The following is a 14,702-nucleotide window of genomic DNA, read 5'->3' on the forward strand; positions in this document are numbered from 1 at the left end:
AAACTTATTGTCAGCAACAACTGCTGGTATTTTTTTAAAACGTCGAAAAACATGCTTATTAAAATGAATTTAATTAATGGAAGTTTTTGTTTGAAGATGAAAATTATATTGAAAATTTTGTATGAAGTTTTCAACACATTGATGGCGGAGAATAACTCTCCAATTTATTTCATCTTTGATTGTTCGAAAACGTTTTTCGGTTTTTCATTTTGAATAATTTGCTGCTAAATTTCAAATATAATTTAGATTTTTTTAATATGCAGAGTAATTTGCAACCTTTTTATTGAATTTATTTATAAAATCACCCATTTTTACCCAACCAATTTCTTCTTTCTTCATTTCAAAATTTAGGCAGCATCAACGAAACACTTCTCCGAGAAACCCCATAACTTCTGAACCACTTGGAATTTTTTATTTCAAAATTTGTCAATCAACTAAATTTGACACACTGAATTCAATGGATATTTAAAAAAATATCTTGAAAATTTACATCCTTCTTAAAATATAAAATTTTATATTTTGGCGTTTTTTTTTTAAATTTCGAAAATGAATTAACTACATAAACAACAATTGCGCAATGAAAGTTTATTTCTACAAAATCATACATAAGTTTATATTTTTTCAGTTTAAATTTTATGAGAAAAATGGAACTTTGCAAACCCGTAATTATTTCCCAAATTTGAGTTGTTAATATTTATATCATATTACATTGAGGGGTAAATTTAATTAAGTTTCTTGTGAAATTTAATTTTTCAAGTAAGGGAACAGTTTTTCCAGAGCGCTCAATTAATTAAGTTGGAAAAATTCAAATTTGTCAGTCACTGCATTTTGCAATCGCGTCCCTTTTGTGTTGCTTAAATGGAGGGAAAATGAAAGGGGCGGAGTCAGTAATTGTTTACAAAGGGACAGGTAATGTTGTAATGTCAGTGTCAGTTCCAAAAAAGGTCCCAAAATGAGTGTGTTTTCTTTGAAAAAGAAAAAAATCCAGCGAAGTCAGATCCCGGAGAAGCGACGAGTGGCGGCCATCAATCATCGTTCCAGGTAATTTTCAATTTGAACACGATTTCGCTCCTCGCCAACTGACAATGGGCTCAAATGCGTTATCGCTGGGAGCCTCCAATTGATAAAACTTGTTATCGCTTGGAAATTAAAAGAAAATGGTACTCACTTAAATGATGGAGATGTTCGGCTGGAATGTCTCCTCCGACGAAGGGCGATCTTTGCAGATCTCGGACTGAATTTCGATGAGCAAAATCTTATTACGATGCTTGCTGAATGTCGCAGTATGAAGATCAGGGGCGTGTGTCTGTCCTTCAAGTATGAATTGTTCACTTTTCACACACTGAGACGAACACGTTTGAATTGTTTTTGGAACGCACTTCTTTTGCAAAAACAACTCAAAGTAGACACGACTGCCAGACAAATAGTTTATAGTTGTTTTGGTTTTTGCTGCCAAAGTTGATTGAAAGTCAAATTGAAATCAACAAAAGTCTGCACACGTCGATCACTACAAAAATAACACCACTTTTCTTTTGATGTAATGAAAATAAACAGCAAAAAATAATTGAAGAGGCCGACAGGGGTGGCGCTGCATGCGATTTCAGCATTACTTTTTTTTTGTTAGAAATAAGGATAAGGAGAGTGGATGAGACGAGACGCATTTTAGGGTTTATGTTAAGTACCAGTTTTCAAGCAATTATTGCGCTGTATTTTCCCTCTCTTCTAAATGCACTGTTTTGCAGAAGAGTTTTAAGGAAATAAAATAAAATTGAAAAAATTGTAGCTATAAAATCAAATGAGCAGTTCAAAATTTTCTTTATTCATAAAATTTTTCTGTCAAAATCGGAAATTAGTCGCTGTGCCCAACTGAAAAGCCAAGAATTAATTTCATGGTATTTAAATAGTTTGTTTGTTCTTTTGATTTTGAAAGATCCTACATTGAAAATCTTGTGAAAGCTTTTGCATCCACGGTTTTATCTATGCATAATTTTTTTGTATGACAAGAAATCAGAATGTATAAAAAATATATGACAAGTCTATAAAAGTGGGACGGTCCTTGCTCTTCTCTGCATTATTCAAAACTAGCTATACCACGGTCTTACAATCTGCATAGAAACCATTTTATTGAATATGTATCATTTTTTTACAATTCATTCATAGATATGGCATAGGTAAAGAAAATTAAAAAGACGGACATTAGGCTATATTGGAAAGCTCTTTTACTATAACTGACCTCTCTTTTAGTTTGAATTTTTTTGAAAGTTGAATAGTTTTGAAAGCGCCTAAAGTTATCAACCGTGGATCTATAAAACGTTTTCCAATTAAAGATTGCATATAGTGAATGCAATTTATTTAAATTTTCAATCTCTTCATGAAAATTATCTTAATACACTGGCCTGCATAATATACATACGGTTTGATATTGCATCCATTTTATTAGAAAATAGAATCACTATTGCTACTTACTTATAGCACAGCCCAAAACACCCACGAAAAATATGTACTAAAATAAAGTAGTAGTAAATTTCTGTCATTATTTTATTTGTAATGAACGGGTTTATATTAAATGCATACATACAATTTAATTTAAATTTAAAAATTAGCCCGTGTGATACATTTGAGGCCAATAAAATTGGCAAAAATGTTCAAGTTCAAATTGTTTGGATAAAAAATTAAAATTGCAAGTCACGCATTTTTATCTTATACTATTTAAGATAAACAATAAATAAGCAAATATTGACATTCAATGTTTATTTTTTACAAATTTAAAATGAAATAACAGCGGAAAAGTTACTTGGTGGGATTGCGTTTTTAGCTCTGATTGCGGTGTTCGTTTTGTGAATGTTCAGTTGTACATTTAATGGTATATAAAGGATGAAAGCTCGCGGCCAAAGAGGCAAATTTTCCTCGTTTTTCCGGCTCGCTTTATCAAAGTAGTGGTCTCGGCAAATCGCAAAAAGCCACCACTGTCACTCGCAGCCGGCGCAACTTCAAAAGCACACACAAGCGCAAAAGAATTGCAACCGCACATCTGGCACATTTCGCGATTAATATTTCACAGAACCACGCGTGAGCGGCCATTTCTCATTTTGTGCCTTTTCGCGGCGATGAATAAATTGCAAGGCTGGCATTCATCTGCCGGCCGCGTGTTGCTCTCGCGAGATGATGCGAGTTTTATTGTTCGTCTCGTCGAGAAAGAAGAAGTCTTGTCATCAGCTTGATTTGATCTGCAGTCTCGGCTTTCACTCTGTCTGATTATCCCTCTCGCCCTCGCCAATCTCGGGATGCCACTCTGACGCTAATGGACCTCGATCTTTGAAATCCAATCTGATAAATTGTCGGTTTCACAATCAGAGCTATTTTTGATCTCTAATTCCAGGAAAAGTTTGGAAAAAATCTCAATTTTTATTTTAATTTGTGTAGTGTGTTAATAGGTTAATTTAATTTTGTAATGAAAAACATTTTTCACAAAATAAATAAAAAATTTTCTAGAAAAATTTACAAAAATAAATTAATGCGCTATTATTTGTAAAATAAAATAAAAAATAAAAATATAACCAACTCATGAATTATGGCTCCAGCCCAGTCTTTAGCCAAAATACATAAATAAAGAGGACTCAAAAACTCACAGGGAAAAAGCTAAGCATTTAAAATTTATTCCATCAATTTGTTATTAAAAGTGCAGTTATCGCAATATAAAATGCCTTCCCTCAAAGTTTTTAAACCAATTCTCCCTTTCATTGCAAAAACAGCAAAAAGCATGACTCATTTTTATATTTAAATTTAAAATCTAGAAGAATTTATTACTATTTATTCTGCTGTACGTAAAAAATATTTAAATGAAAATTTTCTACATTTCTTTCAGTATGCAAAGCGATACAAACATTAAATTTTTAGAAAAATCCCCAAAATTAAAAAAAATATTATACGTCTGACTGCAGCTGTGTCATGACTTGGTATTATTTGGTGTATTTTGAAGAGTTTGGTTGAATTGGAATTGGTAACGAGTGGAAATTTCACATGCGAAACAAAATAAAATGTTGAACATCATGGTTCTCCTTTCATAAAATTTGCAAGTTAAATTTCATCTCTTTCAATTCGACAACCATACCATGAAATTTTTATGCGTGTCTTTCTCGGTCTTTCTTAAGCCCGATTTGTAGTTTTGCATAATTCGTCAGTCCTATTGAATTATCAATAAGCCATTGCGATATCAATATTATATAAAATTCGTTTAAATTATCTCATTGATGTGAGCAGTTATGAGTTGATGATGCAAAACACGTCCTTGGCAAACGTTGAGCCGAGAAATTAGCATTTTTGTTTAATTTAAAACGGTTTTGTAAAATAAAATTCAAGCTGATACAGGATCATCTGCATACACAAATGTGCAGAGGGCAGACACCTCGGAAACGATGAAAATAGAATTGTCTCTCATTATAACGTTAGAGAAAACTATTATTATTTATTCTGTTCAAAGTTACACGTCAAAAGTAGAGAAGATTGAAATTAGTCGAGAGGTAATTCAATTAGACGACGTCTGACTTCAAAAGAGACTATGATCAAAAAAAATTATTCACATCACATTCTGTATAAAATTAAAATTCACAAATTTTCGGGTGAGAAATTATTTACTTTTGAAAATAAAAATAAGTTACTCTCAAAATTTCACAAAAATAAAAAATTATTTAAACCATTTCCTCAAAATCTGGTACAATTTTTGTAGAAAAAATTAAAGTGGAATTAATGAAATCTTGTACGGAGCCTTACTGAGCAAGATTTACTGATTCATTTTAGAATACGAAATATGAAATAAATAATTTTAAATAAGAACCTCAATTCTCTCACAACAGAACTAAATTTAAGTCTTAAAAAAAACTTAACAATTCAAAATTTAGATCATTCCATTTTTCTTTAAATAGTCACTTAAACTGTCTTTTGTGGCTATGAATTTGATTTTACTTAATAAAAGAGCTCTTAAAAACTGTATTTTTTTACGTAAAGATTAATTTTACTCTTTTTGTATCAAAAACGTTCGTCAATCAAAATCTTTTATATTAATGGTTATATTACTGGTTTCACGTGAAACGAATTTCAATAAAAGTGAAATGCAGTCGTGCGTCAAATATCCGATGAGTTGCAAAAGCATCCATTACTTAAAAGTTATACAAAGGGCGAGACAGAAATGGAGCTTTCGTCGCGTCGTCAGAGAGCACGTGCAATCAAAGCAAGCCGCTCTTCTTATATTCGCACATGTTTCATCTCTTTTTTCCAACTCGCGTGTGAAATTGCATTCTCAGCGGCAGCGGCGGCGAGCCGGCGGCGGGCAGGCATCGATTATTATTTTTCCGCGCAATTGAATTTGACTTTTGCTTGTGCAAAAGAGCCTTTTTTTTAATTTTCCTTCTCCCAGTTCTCTTCCTCTCTCTCCATACTCGTTAATTTCCCAGTGGAAATAAATAAAAATACCTGTTGTGTGTGACAATAAAAGCAAGCAGCGGGGCCTGTTCTTTCAAGAGCGCCTCGGTTGTTAATACCGGCAGCGAAATTCAACTTTACGACCGCCTTTTTATCGTGCGCCAGCCTGCATCTGGGCTCACACAAATTATTCTGTTGGCTCGTTTGCTCTTTATGTCCCGCTTGATATTTCATAAAATTCCTCTCGGCACGCTCGGAAAACAAGTCGCTTGCTAGGAATGCAAGACTAATTTTCCGCGCCGCAAATCGTCTCCCAAGAACAAAATACACGCACAAGTCGCGCCGATTTCTGCATTTTTGCTTTGCGGTATGAGGCGTCAAAGTTTGTTTTGCATTCAAAAGTATACAAAAAGAGAGTGTTGATTTTCTTGGGTTTTCCACGTTTTTCTTCAAGGATGAAAATCTACCAAAATAAATTGAAGTTTAAGACGAGTAACTCTTAATTTTTTAATTCCAATAATAATTAAAAATTTAACCTTTCTTGTTATAAATGGGTAATTAATTATTTAATTTATATTTCAGAATCAGAATTTTTAGAATTTTTATTTTTCAGCAAGTATTCTAGCTATTGCGAATTCACAGCAAGTATGCAACCCCACGAACTGCTAGTCGTAAATTCACATATTCGAACCAAAATTGTCAGTGAACCGTGCTCAATATTCGGAATTTGATAAAGACCGATTAATCCGCCATTTCTGTTTGTGCAAATGTGATGATATCGTCGCCGTCGATCGCTCTCTAAATGGCATTCATAGAATCCCCTCTTGGGATGTATTTCGCGTTTATGCGGCACGCACAACATGAACGTTAACCAGGTTGCATAAGGTGTTGAATCATTCATGCGTTCACCGGAGGGGTAGTGCCCAATCCGATGGTGGCTTTCCGATTCCTCACTATGCTATCTTTGTCACTTCTTTCGTTGCTGCTTTTCAAGTAGTGAAATATTAAATTTTTTAATGTAAATTTTAAAGGAAAATGGTGATAATTTACAAATTTATAATGATAAAGGGCCACCCTAATAATTATGAAAAAAAAATATTATATATTTAATAAGAAGAAGACAGAATTCCATAACAGAGGTGGAAATCGCAGCCTAAAAATTTGATTCCTACCTCTGAGGCGCTCGGAGGGATAAGTGACACTTTGATCAACCGCCCACGGCCACTATGAGCATAGATGCAAATTTTTTGATCCAAATCTCAAATTCAGTCATAAAATTTAGCGTTCGTTTGAAATTCAAGAATAAAATTCATCACTTCAGAGGGTCTCAGGGAACTGACCGTAATGAGTAATAAAAATGTTGCATTTTTTTTATTAATTGGATATTTGAACTGATTTGAACTCTAGATTTTACTATGGAAAATTTTAAATCAAAATTAAACTTGCATAATATATTTTTGGAAAATATTTCTGAGTTTGCAGATATTTTTATATTATCAATATACATAAGCTCAGAAAGAAAAACTCATTAACATAAGCAAAAAGTCCTAATTGTAAGCATTTTCGAGCCTTGACACCTCACCTCTCCCATTTCCATTCTTGAATTAATGGTGATAGATCCTTCCCATTTAAATTGAAATCTGTTGATTTACATTCAAAGGACGTTCCACTTCTTTTAAACCGTTCGAGTTTGACCTGTCAGAGCGGCGGTCAGCTCATAGTGGAATAAAATTTCAATACCAAGCAGCCAGACTTCTAGGGCCTTGCCTGAATAATAATAGTGCGCATCTTGCTTTAAATTTCAAATTACAGAATAGTTGAACGTTACAGGTGGAGTCAATTCAAGCTGCAGGCGGAAATTGAATTTGCTAGAGAGAAAAAAGTGGGAATCATTTCTCCGCCAATCTATTTCCTTGGATAAATATTAATCAAGATTCAATGAAGAACTCTCCAGAGGTTGCAAATCGGAACGAAGCAATGAAAGTCGTCCAACTTTTGAATGCTACTTGAGATGCGAAGCTTTCTTTTTAGCATGAAAAGTACTCTTGCCGAAAGTAAACAATGATTTACAGCAAAGTTTACTCTTACAGAAAAATTATGAGTTACTTTTTAACAATTTTTTAACAATTTTTAAGATTCATTACTATTAAAGCTTTCTTCAAAAAGTAAAAAAAAAAAATTAATTGAAATCCAAAATTAATCGAGCCATTGAATAAAGCGAACTTGCAATTTATCGTAAATTTTGATAATCTCAAATACGCATGCATATTGGCAAATTAGGCACGCTCCGATGACAATTTATCGGCTCTTTCTGCGTGTCTGTGAAAGCCAACCCTCGCGAGAGCGTATCAAACTTTGGACGCACAAGAGAGAGCAGCGGCGGTCATTACTTCGCATGAACGAGTAATAACAGAGGCGCACACACGCGCGCAAGTAAGCCGATGATTTCGCGTAGCGGGAGCCTGCGAGTGATCAATTATAATTAATTAAGTGCATTCGGTGTGTTTTGCGCCGACAGGATGACCGTATCGATTAACGTCCCTGGAGTCATCAGGGAATCGTCATAGGTTGGGCTACCCGTTGAGATCGCGCGCCGAGCTGCTGAATTATTTCCCGGCCAGGCCCCGTTTTGTTATCGCTCTAATTTGATTAACCCAGTTGCGTCATTAGGCCCGATGTGCGCGACAGAGGGTATATAACATATAGGAGTCTGCAGACACGGGGATGGCGCGGCGCAAATAATAATGTGACAGCGAAAAAGGGAAACTGGCGTGGGCGGAAAAGCGACACACACACTTCCTTAATCCGCTCCGTGTTTGCAAAGACATCATTAATAATTCCGTAAATAAACACAGAGGAAAAAATGCAGCTCGTAATTTGTAACACATTGTTTATTTTTATGTTTGTGTAATATAAAAAGCTGGTTTTATTTCTCAAGGGTAAAAATGGTTTAATATAAAGATGGAAACAAAAAGCTCAAGAACGTATTCTGCTTCATTTTCTCCAAGTTTCCTCTTTGTTCTATTCCACATCAGTACGTACAAGGCGAAGAGTGTAAATCACGATTTTTTTCTGTACTGGACATTTGCAAACTATTTCATTGTTAATTGCAATTAAAAATATGAGACTATAAAAATGGCACTCGAAAATCTTTCACGAGAAAATTGTTTGTGAGATTTTTTATTTATATTTAAAAGCATTTTGCTGTTGTTATTGCTTTACAAGAGAACAATTTCATTAAATACTTCAAGCAAATAATTTTTTAATTGTTAATGGAAAAGAACTAGTTTTGAGGAAAAAACAGAGCAAAGGTTAATCAACAAAACAGTCCGTGACATTGAAATTCGGTTGAAAAAATGTTTTTTATTTAAGAAAATTCATCGTCAGAAAACGATGAAAACTTAAAAAGAGAGATAATTTTGAAATAATCTTTGCGAATGGACCAAATAATTTGGCACCTATAAACAAATTTTTGAAAATTTAATTGAAAAAGTTTCCATGTGTATGCTCTTTAAACTTTAAACTTCTAAATATGCCATATATATGAATATTGTTTTTCTACATTGTGTAAATCAATTTCACAGATTATAAAAAACAATAACAATAATAATTTTTATTGTAAACTGAAGCTTTGCACCTCACAAAAATTGAAGCAAATTAAGATTGTTGACAAGCGTTCTGATTGAATACAACTTTTCTTGTACCCAATCGGAGAGCTCAAACAACAATCGAATTATGTTTCATCCTTGTTGATCCGCGAATCTTGATGAATTCAGAATTTCCTTTTAAACTTAAAAAATCAACCTGGACGTTTCTATTTGATGAAAAAATATAATCTCGCAAACGGAGCGGATGTAAATAAAGTTACATGATTTAAGATCAATATTTAGCAGTTCAAAAAAACTATTACACACGTACCACTATTATTTACTAAGCATAAATAACTTCATTATCACACATTGTTCAACTTGTGCGTTTGATTGTTCCATGATCATTCTCACCAAAGTTACATTATACACTTCAAAATTTATCATCGCTATATATCATTCTATCCCAGCAATTTACAACGTACGTTAATAATAAAAATCACAAAAGATTCTTTTTATTGAGGAGGGGAGAGTCTCTGGACCATTGGTAAAAATTTTAAATGCGTATTTTGTGTATCTTCTTTCGAACAATATTTTTTAAATCTCATTTGGCAAATACATACATGAGACGAGTTGCAGAACACAATGGAAAATATGTAGATTTTCTCCGAACTGACCCTTGATTACAGATGCTTTAAAGTCATTGACCATTGACACATGATTATTCTCATTCCATAATATTGATGTTCGCTGTTAACAAATTACACAATGCACAACTGTTGATTACTAAATTTATGATGAGTTTGTTAAACGCTTACTTGCTTAAGCACCAATTTTTATATAATAATATATTATTTTTCACCTTCGGGTCTTTTAAATGGATACAATCTGTATTGTGAAAAATTGACAATAACATACAGGAAATCCAAAAGAAAATATTTTATTTATAAATTATATTTGAATTTCTTGTAAAATTTTTTAATTTAACTTTTGAAAGTAACATCGTTAATTTATTATCAAAGTTTCATTGAACTGTTTAAAGTTTCAAAGTAAATTGAAGGAGCTGAATGCAGATTTCAGCACAAAGTTTAGACTCCTCTCTGTTTTGCATCTGCATCACTAAATCAATTATGAATGAAATAAAGCTCAGCATTATCAATCATATGAATTGAAGCTTAATGATTGTATAAATTGAAACTTCGCTGACAACGAAACATACTGACATGTGCTGTGACAAAATGTGCGTAGAATCCAAAATGAAATGTGTGTCGCAGAACGTGATGTGATGCGCAGCGTGGCAATTCACACACTCAGGAGACAAAAGCAAAATCTAATAATATCTTGCGATAATTAATTCGACATGGAACTAATAATTCAATATGCGCTGGCAGAGCGCTGGTTGCATGTCCTTGAATGAAAAATTAGGTTGGACACGTGCAGTGGACATGCATTCTCTGTCCAAAATGCAAATAAACAAATAAGCGTGATAGGGAAATTTGTATTTTTAATGAATAACTTTGGATTTTCGTAGAGTTTAATTTCATCTAAAAGCAGTAAAAGCACTGGCATGGCGATGGCATGGCGATGGCAGGGCGATGGCATGGCGAAGGCAGGGCGATGGAAGGGCGAAGGCAGGGCGATGGCTTAGCGCTGGCTGAGCTTTTTACTTTTACTTTTTTTCCCTGCAGCTGGAACGCTAGAACTAAATTTTTATTAAGGCTCAATCAGTCCCGCCTTTTCCTTCAAGTTTTTGCTCCCTCTGCTGACGTAAATTCTTAATTCCATTTAGAATTTGAAAGCGAAGATTATGGTCCCAGCTGGAGGGTCAGCGAAAAATTCGCATCCAAATAGCGAGTCATATTATAATTCGAACAATGGTAATGAACACATGCGACGCGCGACTTCTCTTTACAAAGTTCGTTCGTAAAAAAAATTAGCGTATTTCGTTATTTAGATTCAGTCAAATTTACAAAAGTGGCATCAGGCTGGCATCACGCCAGAACTATTTAGAGGAGTATACTGAAACAATCCGTTTAAAATTAAAACTGTGTGAAAGAAAAATAAACTTGCGATAAAATCTAATTTTTCCATTTTAAAAATAAATCAGTAATTACATTGCTCAAAAACGTTCAGGAATGTTTTGGAAGCATTTAAGTTACTAATGATTATAAAAATCAAAGATTCCTCAATAACAATTTTGTGTTGAAAAAATTGAAATTGTATTAAAAATTCACCCCTAGATGGCAAACGATATGACGGAAATTTACATCATTTTGTACTCAAAAGGCAGGAAAATTTAACTTTAAAATAATAATCTCCGTTTTTTTACTTTTATCAAGAAATGTATTTTTGTTTTTTCACGGCCAAATTTTTTCAGCTCAAAAAATGTGGTAAATATGGAAATTAAAATAGTTGCCCCACTCAAAAGGAGTAAATATTGTGCAGTCCCACGACCTAAATTAACCACGAACGGTTTTTAATTGAATAAATTTGGTTTGAAAGAACCCAAACAAGTTTGTTTCGAAAGGGCAAAAGTAAATCAATTCCGTGGACAAGACAACAAAATTCAAGTGGAAATTCTAAATGATTGCAGAATAATCTGGAAAAGAGTAGGCAAATTTGGAAGGCAAATGGCCAGCGAGGGCGCATGTATAAATGTGGTCGAAATGAAAATCGGCGGCGGCATTCTTTCGAGTATCGGCGCTGTTTACACATTATCTGAATTGGAGACGAGCCACTACTCTCCGCGAGCACAAAGAGAGAATTCACTTTGCATGTCATCAACGGTGAGCTTTGATTATATTCTCTGTCCTTCTGCCGCGAGTGCTAGGCGCCGCGCGTATAATTTATTCGCGTTGCTGATGAGGGGGATTGTGTGCGGCTGCATTTTTACCGCCTTAATGAATATTTTAGCGCGAGAGTGCCGTCGCCAACCTTTCCGCGTGTCGTAATTAATTTCAAAAGCACCCTTCTCGTGCAATACTTATGTATACACGTCGTTCTCCACGCACAGCTCTGGGAAATTCAGGGTCTTGCTGGAAATTTTCCGCTTGGTCGAGTTTGGAATCATTCGAAAGAGCGCTGTAATCACCTTCTATTCACATTTCTCATTAATTGATGAAGAAAATTAGAAGATCAGAGGATTTAAGAAGGTGGATGTCCTTCATTTATATATGCCATGGTGTGCTATAGCTTTGAGAGTAATTGAAGCAGCGGCCTTTAAGAAACATAAATAGCTTATAGAAGAGACCATACGGTAATTAACAATATATAATTATTTTTTAGCCAAAAGTAAGCGAAAATTTGGCATCTGTCATTTTTAATTATTTCCTATGAATAATCAATCTGGAGTTTGGCTGCCTGTAACAGCCAACATTCTGATCTTATTGCTTAACAGTTGCTTAATTATTATTATAGTTTTTAAAAACGTTACAATTTATTAGGTCCTCAAAAGTAGCACATTTACTCTGATGTTTTAATAAATTTTTTGTTTATACTTCATAATTTAAGAAAGAAATATAATAATTATCAGAAATTAAAAATTTAAAGATGAATTAATTAAAATCAATCCATTTTATTTAGAGTCCAAATATTAATTTAATAGCTTTTAAAATTCGCCAGCAGTCAATATTAAATTTCAAAAAAAAAAAAAAAAAATCTTGTCAAGTTCCAATGATAATCGCTGCCAATAATTTGCAGTTGATAATAACTCGGGCAAATTAAGTGATTTTTTTATATAAGATTTTAGTATTATTATCTGCCTGACGCGTTTACCAAGACCGACCCTTCCCCAAATTATTACTTGATCGCATAGCCACTTTTGGCCGCAGGCGAGATGGCCAAAGTCGTGTAAAGTAGGCTTTCCGTTGGTCACAGACGTCAAGATATTGCCTATTTTAATGAAATTCCTGCGGTGTCCGCTGTATTTGAATGTAGTTTGCGAGCAGTCGACTTTAGTCGCCTCACAGTGTACAAAATTGGCTGTGAGAGCGAACGTTATCTGTTAGAAATTTTGAGCTCATAGGCTTTGATATACCAAGACAGTATCATCAAAATCGAATAGGGAGATATTCTATGAAGTAATTATAATTAATTAGACTAAAAAAATTAATTAATTAAAGAGAGATAAAAATCATCAGAGGAGGTGTCATCTCAATCAAAGTGAATTTAGCTTTCATTAATATTAAAACATGTTTTAGAAAATAACAAGATTTAATTTTTAATTTTTTTTTTTTAAATAATAGAAATTAAAAATTAAAGGTGTTTATCATTGACGCTTAAAATATTCAATTCCATACAATTCTGTTTAAAGCTTTATTTAATTTAAAACCTTAATTGCATTATTTCAGTGTAAATAAAATTGATTAAAAAGATGGACAAAATTTAATTTGTAGACCATATTGTCCAATTTATTATGAAAAAACTTTTGATTTAATATTTTTTCCACTAAAAATATTATTTTGTCCCCAAAATAAAATGTTTAATGTCAAAAGTCTGACTTTGTAAAAATTATTTTAATTATATTTAATAATTAATGACACATATGAAAATATTATTAGAAAAATTAATTACATTTGATTATTAAAGACGTTTATTTTATATTAATAATTATAAATAAAGAGAGGTAATAAATAAATTGAGGATGAAAGTAATTTTATTACCAATTTTCAGAAAATTTAACATAATAATATGCTACTACAGTTTCGCACAGTATTTGCAATTTTTGTTGCAGAAAATGTGTAAACTGAGAACTTGAGTGTATCATTATTTCTTTGTAGCACGTGCACTTGAATTGCTTTTTCAGCATTAATGAGGAGCTTATGCGTCTGCTAGTGCAATTTGATGACTCTTGAGCATATCATATATATTTTTTTTAAAGGATTTTCCTCCTTACTTATTATGTGGCACATACATATGTGTAGGGCGGTATATAATACAATCTTTCTTTTTCAAATAAAATTTTCTTTTCCTGTGTATATAGAGCCCTCCATATCATCAATCAGAAGCTTCCCAGGGTTGGTTCAGCGCAAGCCTTTAATTGAAAATTTGCTATGGACTGAAATATAAGACCGTCGCACGGATTGCGAGAAGCGAGTTTTTTTTGCTTAGTTTATTGCTTATAAAAAGTGGGGAAAAATATGCTTTATTTGCGCGCATATGATTAATATTAGGAATAAAATCTTATTTATTAAGTCCCATTCTTTGAAAATTAACCATTTTTCCATTTTGAAGTGCCTTAAAATTAAAATCATATGATATGATTTTGTCTAAAATCAACACACATTAATAAAGATTTTCAAGATTTTTTAAAGTTTAAGATCTTTTGATCTCAAAATTTTAAAAAGAGTAATAGTTCTAGCTGATTTTTTTTTTTTTTTCTTCAAAATCAGTTATTTAATTGTTCGCAAAATGAACTGTTATTATATTGTATTTTTTGTATCTATGTTCAAAAATTACTAATAAAATTTGTTCCACAATGAAGGAAGATTCAGTGGAAGAATTAGTTTAACTGCAAAAATGATTTATCAAATAACAAAATTTTAAAACATCAATATAATCAATATTCTATAATAATATATTGTGTTGTAAAGTCATGGACGATGATTTTAAAAATATTGCCTCATTTTTATGAAGTCCTCCCATAAAAAATTTTATGCAGAGTATGATTGAGAGCAATCTAATCTATAAAACGCGCAA

The sequence above is a fragment of the Neocloeon triangulifer genome, unplaced genomic scaffold (genome assembly GCF_031216515.1).
Source record: "Neocloeon triangulifer isolate White Clay Creek 2 clone unplaced genomic scaffold, ASM3121651v1 ptg000003l, whole genome shotgun sequence".
In the NCBI taxonomy this organism is placed as follows: domain Eukaryota; kingdom Metazoa; phylum Arthropoda; class Insecta; order Ephemeroptera; family Baetidae; genus Neocloeon; species Neocloeon triangulifer.